Source organism: Coffea eugenioides, chromosome 3 (genome assembly GCF_003713205.1).
Source record: "Coffea eugenioides isolate CCC68of chromosome 3, Ceug_1.0, whole genome shotgun sequence".
In the NCBI taxonomy this organism is placed as follows: Eukaryota; Viridiplantae; Streptophyta; class Magnoliopsida; order Gentianales; family Rubiaceae; genus Coffea; species Coffea eugenioides.
This window is the reverse complement of record NC_040037.1, coordinates 39,483,659-39,492,767: the sequence shown is the minus strand read 5'-3', so window position 1 is coordinate 39,492,767 and position 9,109 is coordinate 39,483,659.

Genomic DNA, 9,109 nt, shown 5'->3' with positions numbered 1-9,109 from the left:
CTTAGATCTAATGAAAGAACAATGAAAAAACTACCTAAAACTCTTACTAAGAATGAACACTTAGGATAGAAGAAAACTCTCATTAGAAAAGTTTAGAAGAGAAGAAAACTCTCATTAAACAATTATAGAAGAGAAGAAACTCTTATTAAAAAATCCTAAAAGAGATTTTATTCACACAAATGAAAAGAAACTAAAGAGAGGCATCGTTCCATGGGAAAAGAGTAGAAAAATCTGATCCCTTCCTATGGGAGAGTTGGAGAAAGTTTTTGATGGAGAGTTTTTTAGAGAGAAGTAAGAAAGAAATAGTTTTGGAAGAGAGAAAGGGGTTAATATTCTAAATTCTTATGCATAAGAAAATAATTACATGATCACAATTCCAAGTTACATGTGTATCCTTTAAAATGTTCACCAACTAATTATCTTACTATGCTACATAGGATTCGATCATATATTATTTTGAACCGTTGAAATTTTGTTTTGCCAAAAAGAAAAAAATAAATTAGTGTCGTAGTTCTTTGATAGTGAGATAATTGTATGCTTTATTCGTTGATATTTGGTATTGATTTTGGCTACTTATGGTCCAGAGTAATGGGTTTCTGCTCATAATTGGTATATGCGTCTGTTGCAGGCAATTGGTGTCAAAAGTGGCAAAAAGAAGTGAATTTCCAGAAGACCAGTCCTTCCAGAGCGTGCCCACGCCAGAGACCGCAGAACTGCGTTAAAAAGACAGACCGTGGGTCCTATCCCTGGAGCTACCGCTATTCTTTGGAGACACCTTTTGAACTTGCGTGGGATTAGGAAACCTTTTCAGAGAAGACTTTTGGCAACAATTCAAGAAGGAAAATAAGGAAGCAATTCTTTTTAGAAACAAACTCTATTTTGGCAAAAGAGAGGCAGCAGCGAAAGCTTTAAAGAGAAGACAGCAATAGACTAGAGGGGAACCATCTTTTGATTTTTTAAACTTGTAACTGGGATCTTTAGTGAGGTTCTCTCTCTCCCGAACGAGAATCCACAACTAGCGACCGCGTCCTTTTTTATCTTTTTCTTTCAATCGTCTAAACTCCATGAAAGCCTTCAATTGCTTCGTGATTATGCGACAAGGCTAAACCTTTTTATCTAGTTGAGGAATAATCAAGACTTGGTGCACAAACAATTGTGAGATCGTTTTAATTGTTTTGCTCTATTTTAAATTCCGCGTTCATGGGTATTTAATTATTCTTTGTTTTAATAGCCTATTGTTATTTGGATTTATTGGATCAATATGGCCAGTTGTTCAATAGTCTGAATAATATACCGCCAATTAGGGCAAGGGTACGTATAACTTGATTGTCTTAAATTAGTGGCAAACGGCATAATTTTATTGCTTCGCAAGCAGTCTAATCTGTCCCGTAGGAATAATTAATCTAGTTTAAATGAACCCGTGTGTGTGTTTGTTAACTAGAATTGGGTCTCTCTAATTCTTAAAACTGTGAATAGATTAAATCTTTCGAGCGTCTCTCGGGTTATCTATTTTACAAGGGAGTAGTTTAAAAGTGTCTCTGGACTACCATATAATTGAGTAGAGATTGGTAGTTTGACGGTAGTTGAATTGTTTTAAATAATTTATTTGCGAACGTGCGAATTAATTCAGGTATCTATGATCAATTGCGTGAATCGATGCCGAGATTATCTCCTTGATTAGGTTGTGTTAATTAATTGTTTATTCCATTCGTTAGCTACTACACTTCTGCGAATTAGCAATTCAGTACCCCTGTATCTTTAATTTGTTTCTTTTATCTTCCTTCCAAAAATTCCCAAATTCTCCGTGTGTGATAAGTTTACCAGTTCCTTGAGGAGACGACCCTACTCACCACTATATTTATTCAGTTTTGATAGTAGGTCTAATATAAATTTTATTTTTGGTAGTTTGACAGCCACCAAATTTTGGCGCCGTTGCCGGGGAACTTGTGTCTGATTAATTTGTTTCTTTTTGAGTTCATCTTATTTTCATTTCTATTTTTTTTCTCTTATTTTTTAACTAGTTTATGGCTGCTAATCTTCCGTATTTTGGTGATGGACTGGATTTTATTTCTAGAAGAGATTATGAGACTCATACTTTTTCTAATGATCAATTGGCTGTTGCAAATTATGAAAGTTATTTTGCCTCACATCATTCAACTGACAGATACCCCATATTTCAAGATGGCTTGAGTGCTCCAATCGACACTTTTTGGAGATTTTTCACCTCAATATCAAATGCGGTATGACCCTTACTCAAACGGGTATGAACAAGGATGGTGGGACAACTCCTACTTTAATTATATGCCAGAGCCAATCGATTTTCAATATTAATATCAACAGCAACAGCCATCATCCATGTCAGGTATGTCTCTTGAAGAAATGGTTGAATTAATAGCTACTAAAACATATCAATTTCAACAGGAGACACAAAGGATGATTAAAGAGATGGAAGATGGAAGGCGTGAATTGGTATCTACAATGAGTAAATTGATTTCTCCAATTTATGAAGAATTATCCTCACAAACCATCAACGACCTTAAAGAAGATGAGAGTCTAATTATCCTGACAAATGACATGGAATTGCAAGAGTCTCAAACAGAAGAATCTAAAGATGCAGTTGAAAAGGGAATTGAAGTACAAGAAATGGAACCCCAATATCAACTTGTCCAAGTGAATGAATCCAGTGAACAATTTCCAAATGCGGTGACATCTCCTCCATTTATTAATCAATATTTTCTTGACTCTTATTCTTTAATTCCTGTTAGTGAGATTGACTTTATTATACCAGAAGATTTTGAATTTCATGACAGGAATAAGTTAAGAGTCACGATGGCGAAATATCTCGAACCAATAAGTGCTCGTGATGGAAGAGTAAGTGAAGAATTAAGGTCATTATTTGTTTGTTTGGCACCATCTACAAATCCATGAAAGACCGTACCTCGTGTGCTCAATGATTACTCTATTTACGAGGGTTATCAAGACTATATAGAGAACGAAACATTGAAACGAGCCACAAGATTTTATCCTCCGTGAATAAATAGGGCAGTGTCTAGCCAAAGATGTTAAAGAGAGGCGTTACTTGGGAGGCAACCCAAGGACTAAACTCTTCGTTATTGTTATCTTTCATTTTTCTCTTTAATTCTATGTTTATTATTATATTATTATTATTATGTCTCATTCCCAGTGCTTTATTGGTGTTAGGCAGAAAACTATGGGTTCCAAGGCATGCCCACGTTTCACAGAAAATTTCATGGGTGCTGTTACAAAGAGTGGACGGTCGACTTACGCTTCTTAAGTGTGGTAACGCCTCTCAACCATGGACCGCCGCTGCTCGCCATTGCTGCCCCACACTCCCTCGATGTCCATCCCCTCTGCATCCTGTGTACTTGGGGATTTTTAGTTCCGCGCCTTGGCTGATCCCCTTCGCGGGTTGGGTGAACAAGTTGATCATCTGGATGATCGTCTCACAGTCTTGCAACTCCATTCTCCATTCTTCTATTCGACACAAAATCTGGCAACCTTCTTTGCCTATGTTGGATTTCAGCCACCTCATCCTCTTCCCCTATAATGCTTTCGCAGCGTCCTTTCAGCATTCAAGGAAGTTCTAGCTCCTTTCTATTTGGTTTCTATTTTTCTTTGCTACATTGAGGACAATGTAGGCTTCAGGTGTGGGGGGAGTAGTTGAAAATTGCTAGAATTTGATGCTATGATGATGATTGCAATTACTCTACAAGCATGAGCAGTGCTATTATATGGATTAAATGTCTTGTCTTCTTAATAATGGAATTGAATGATGAATTTTGCAAGACTTGGCGATTAGTAACTATTTTGTGAGTTGTCGAGCCAATGAGCATTGCATTGATAACTGCTCTATTTTCTTTCATTGAGTGATACCACACATAATTTGATTGTTCTAGAACTTGTTTTGTTATGCAGATTAAGACCGCACTCTTGAATTTGATGCATTAAAATGATAAGGGCACTTAGATTAACCATTTTGGACTTTCTAAAGATTAACCCTAATCAGATCTCCCCTAGTTGACCATGGTTGAGTCTAGACCTTTTCTTAGTTTAATAACCCATATTGTCGCCCTTAAACCCATTGTGTTCGAAACCTCTTTATTTTTACCACGTGTCAAAGGAATGCCTTGATTTCAGTGCATGATGATTTCAAATTGTGTTGAAAAGGGATGATTGAAGTTAGCAAGTGTGTTTATATTTCCTTGTAGTGGTGCATATTTGAAAAAAAAAGAAAAAAAAACTTGGAAAAAAAAAACAAAAACACAAGCAAAAAAAAAAGAGAAGAAAAAGCAAAAAAAGAGTTATGAAGTGCTATTGTCAATATGTGTTGAGATAATTGGGTGAAACCATTGGTTGAGCTTGCATTTGCTAATTTTTGGGGAAATTTATGGGTATGTTTGAAAAGATCATTGGAATGAAGAAGGAAATGGGAATGGGTCGATGGTACTTTTTTTGACATAATGAGTCTAAAATACCTGTGTGATCCTATCCGTGCCTAAACCCTATTACAACCCGCATCAAGACCCTTTGATTTTTGCATTAAATTTGGTTTTGGTGGTGGCGATGTGATATATTAGCAAGCATATGGTAACATCATTTCATTGTGTGGTGAGAGTGACCTTTTGTATTTCATGTCGGTGTGGTGAGTAATCATATACCACTCTATAAGAGAGGGTTAAGTCTTGCAATTTCTAAATTTGATAGCATTGTTATGAGGATAGGATACTTGTGCTCACGTGTTGGATTGCTACATGTGTGTAACTGTGATTGAATTTCTGAGCTTTGAAATGCTTGAGGATAAGCATTGTCTTGGTGTGGGGGGATTTGATAGTGAGATAATTGTACGTTTTATTCGTTGATGTTTGGTATTGATTTTGGCTACTTATGGTCCAGAGTAATGGGTTTCTGCTCATAATTGGTATATCCGTCTGTTGCAAGCAATTGGTGTCAAAAGTGGCAAAAAGAAGTGAATTTCCAGAAAATCAGTCCTTCCAGAGCGTGCCCGCGCCAGAGATCGCAGAGTTGCGTTAAAAAGACGGACCGCGGGTCCTATCCCTGGAGCTACCGCTATTCTTTGGAGACACCTTTTGAATCTGCGTGGGATTAGGAAGCCTTTTCAGAGAAGACTTTTGGCAACAATTCAAGGAGGAAAATAGGGAGGCAATCCTTTTTAGAAACAAACTCTGTTTTGGCAAAAGAGAGGCGGCAGTGAAAGCTTTAAAGAGAAGACAGCAATAGACTAGAGGGGAACCATCTTTTGACCTTTTAAACTTGTAACTGGGATCTTTAGTGAGGTTCTCTCTCTTCTGAACGAGAATCCACAACTAGCGGTCGCGTCCTTTTTATCTTTTGCTTTCAATCGTCTAAACTCCATGAAAGCCTTCAATTGCTTCGTGGTTATGCGACAAGGCTAAACCTTTTTATCTAGTTGAGGAATAATCAAGACCCGGTGCACAAACAATTGTGAGATCGTTTTAATTGTTTTGCTCTATTTTTAATTCCGCGTTTGTGGGTATTTAATTATTCTCTGTTTTAACAGCCTATTATTGTTTGGATTTATTGGATCAATATGGCCAGTTATTCAAAAGTCTGAATAATATACCGCCAATTAGGGCAATGGTGCGTATCACTTGATTGTCTTAAATTAGTGGCAAACGGCACAATTTCATTGCCTCGCAAGCAGTCTAATTTGTCCTGTAAGAATAATTAATCTAGTTTAAATGAACCCGCGTGTGTGTTTGTTAACTAGAATTGGGTCTCTCTAATTCCTAAAGTTGTGAATAGATTAAATCTTTCGAGCGTCTCTGAGGTTATCTATTTTACAAGGGAGTAGTTTAAGAGCGTCTCTGGACTACCATATAATTAAGTAGAGATTGGTGGTTTGGCGGTTGTTGAATTGCTTTAACCAATTTATTTGCGAACGTGTGAATTAATTCAGGTATCTATGATCAATTGCGTGAATCGGTGCCGAGATTATCTCCTTAACTAGATTGTATTAATTAATTATTTATTACATTCGTTAGTTACTACACTTCTGCAAATTAGCAATTCAATACCCCTGCATCTTTAATTTGTTTCTTTTATCTTCCTTCCAAAAATTCCCAAATTCTCCGTGTGTGATAAGTCTACCGGTTTCTTGAGGAGACGACCCTACTCACCACTATATTCATTCAGTTTTGGTAGTAGGTTTAATATAAATTTTATTTTTGGTAATTTGACAGCCACCATTCTTTTAGTTTAATCCAATAATTTTCATCTTAGGAAATTCATCTGCAAGACCAAAGTAGCTATATGAAATGTCTTTCCAGCTCAAGATCTCAATCCGGTATTCTCTTAATTTCCTTCTTCCTTCATTGTTTTCATCGTATTTCTCCTAAATGTATTCTTATGATTATTATCCATTACGTAAAATCCTTTTTCTTGCGTTCCATCCTCCCTCAAAGTTATAATTTCTTTCTATTCATTGTCTTATTTAATATAATCTTCTTATGTTTCATTATTTATTAAAATTATGATGTGTTTTATCAAAAAAAAAAAAAGAAAAGAAGTGAAAACCAATCTTCTTAGAACTATATCCGGTTTTACTAATAATTTGCATAAGCCATGTGGAAAGACTAGGGATGGCAACGGGGCGGGGTTGGGGCGGGGGACCCCTCCCCCGTCCCCCGCCCCGTTGCCTATTAGTTCCCCCGCCCCGTTGCCTATTAGTTCCCCCCGTCCCCCGCCCCGTCCCCGCCTCCCGCTCCCCCGCCCCGCCCCCCGCCTTGCCCCGCTTCCCCCGCGGGGGCACCCGCGGGGTTAATAAAATTTTATTATATAATTTTATTATAATTAAATTTTAATAAATAATCAAGTACTAAAATATCAACACATCACCAAATTATTATTCATTGTAATTTTACAATTGAAACTCATAAAAACAATCAAACAGAAGTTATTTGAATACAATCCAATATGATGAAATAAATATAACTAAAATAGTCAAATTTTCACTTTTAGTACAAATGCAATCACTAATTCATCATTGTGTTTGTGTTTTTTTTTGAGAAAAAAGTGTTATTCTATTAAGTGTAATTAGAAATTTAGTATAAATGTATTAGTAAATTTAGTATAACTAATTAATAAATTCTATTAGTAGACATGTATAATTATTCATATAATTGATAATATCAATTATATTACATAAACTAATATACATTATATAATACATCTAACTAATAATATCATTATCATAAGTTTATAACTAATTAACTTACATATAATATATAGTCATTTATATATATATATATATATATATTTTTTTTGCGGGTGGCGGGGCGGGGGATGGGGCGGGGGAGTATACCCCCGCCCCGTTTCTAAGCGGGGGGAAAAAATTCCCAACCGCCCCCGCCCCACCCCCCGCCCCAACCCCCGCCCCGTGAGCCCCCCGCGGGGCGGGCACCCGCGGGCACCCGCCCCCATTGCCATCCCTAGGAAAGACTATTCTTATGCCAAAATTGAAGGCCTACTAGAGAGAATGTCCAAATCCTGATTGACCCATGCAATTAATGAGATTGAACCATCTTGGTCAACTATCTTTAGGATACTTTATTTTGTTGGCAAATTTATTTTAAGCTTCCAAGAACTTTGCTTTACAAATCGATTCATTGAATGGACAACCCAAAAGATACGTGTTAAGATTGAGACGGAGTCTTTGAAAATTGTTACTGCTCTATATTGGTTGGTTCCGTTAAAAGTACTAAGCAATGAAAAAGAAATATAAGGACAAGACTCTAAGGAGAAAAGTCAGGATTGATGATTGAATTGCAGTTGCTACCAATTTAATATATTACCCTTCACGACAAAATGAAGTGGACATCATCATTTAGGTACGGCAACGGGGCCCCGCCCGTCTGCTGCCCACTAATTCTCCCGTCCTCGCCCTGCGCGGCTACGCTTTTTCACGAGATTATTAAAAATTTGTCATATAATTTTATTATAATCAAATTTTAGTAAGTAGTCAAATATTTAAAATATCAATACATCACTAAATTATTATTTATTATAATTTAGAATTGAAATTCATAAAAACAATCAAACAAAAGTTAGTTGAATACAATCTAACACGATGAAACAAATACAATTAAAGTAGTCAAGTTTTCACTTTTGAAACAAATACAAATACTAATTCATTTTTGTGTTTTTTTGAAAAAAAGTGTTATTGTGTTAAGTTTAATTAGGAATTTAGTATAAATGTATTAATAAATTTAGTATAACTAATTAATAATTTCTATTAGTAGATATATATAATTATTAGTATAATTGATAATATCAATTATATTACATATACTAATATCTATTATATAATACTTATAATTAATAATATCATTATGATATGTTTGTAACTAATTACATAACATAATATATATAATTATACACACACACATATATAAATTTTTTTAACGGTTGGCAGGGAAAAAAAATCCCCCGCCCCTCCCCAATCCCCATCCCATTAGTCCCCCGCGAGCATTCGTCCCAATTACCATGCCTAATCACCACACAATATATCAATTGTCATCTTCTTTGTGGTAATTATTTCTTTGTGAATTGACTAGAAGGACAATATTCACTAGAAGGACAATATTCACCACATAATATACAAGTCACATTCCCACATTGCTACCATTTAATTGATTCTTTAACGTAAACTACCAAGAACTTTCATACCTAATTCATAAGTGAAATCCCAATAATCTTGCAACAAATTTGGTTGGTAATACCATAGTCAAAATATAGATATAAAATACAGAGTAAATCTTATATATACTGACAGTATATACATTATTGTCGTTTAATTCATGATATGTGTGCAAAAGTTGAATTTTAAATTCAAATTTTGTATACTTGACATTCATCCAATCCTGACAGTTCAATCAATTACACAAAGAATTATTAATTAAGTATGGATTATTATGATATCTTCGCATTTGAGGTATCACATATTTGTTTAATAATTGTATAATTATTTTTCAAAAAATAACAATATATTATTTTTGACAGATAGAAAAAGATATATTGTTCAAACTTAGAAATTAATAATATTATTTTT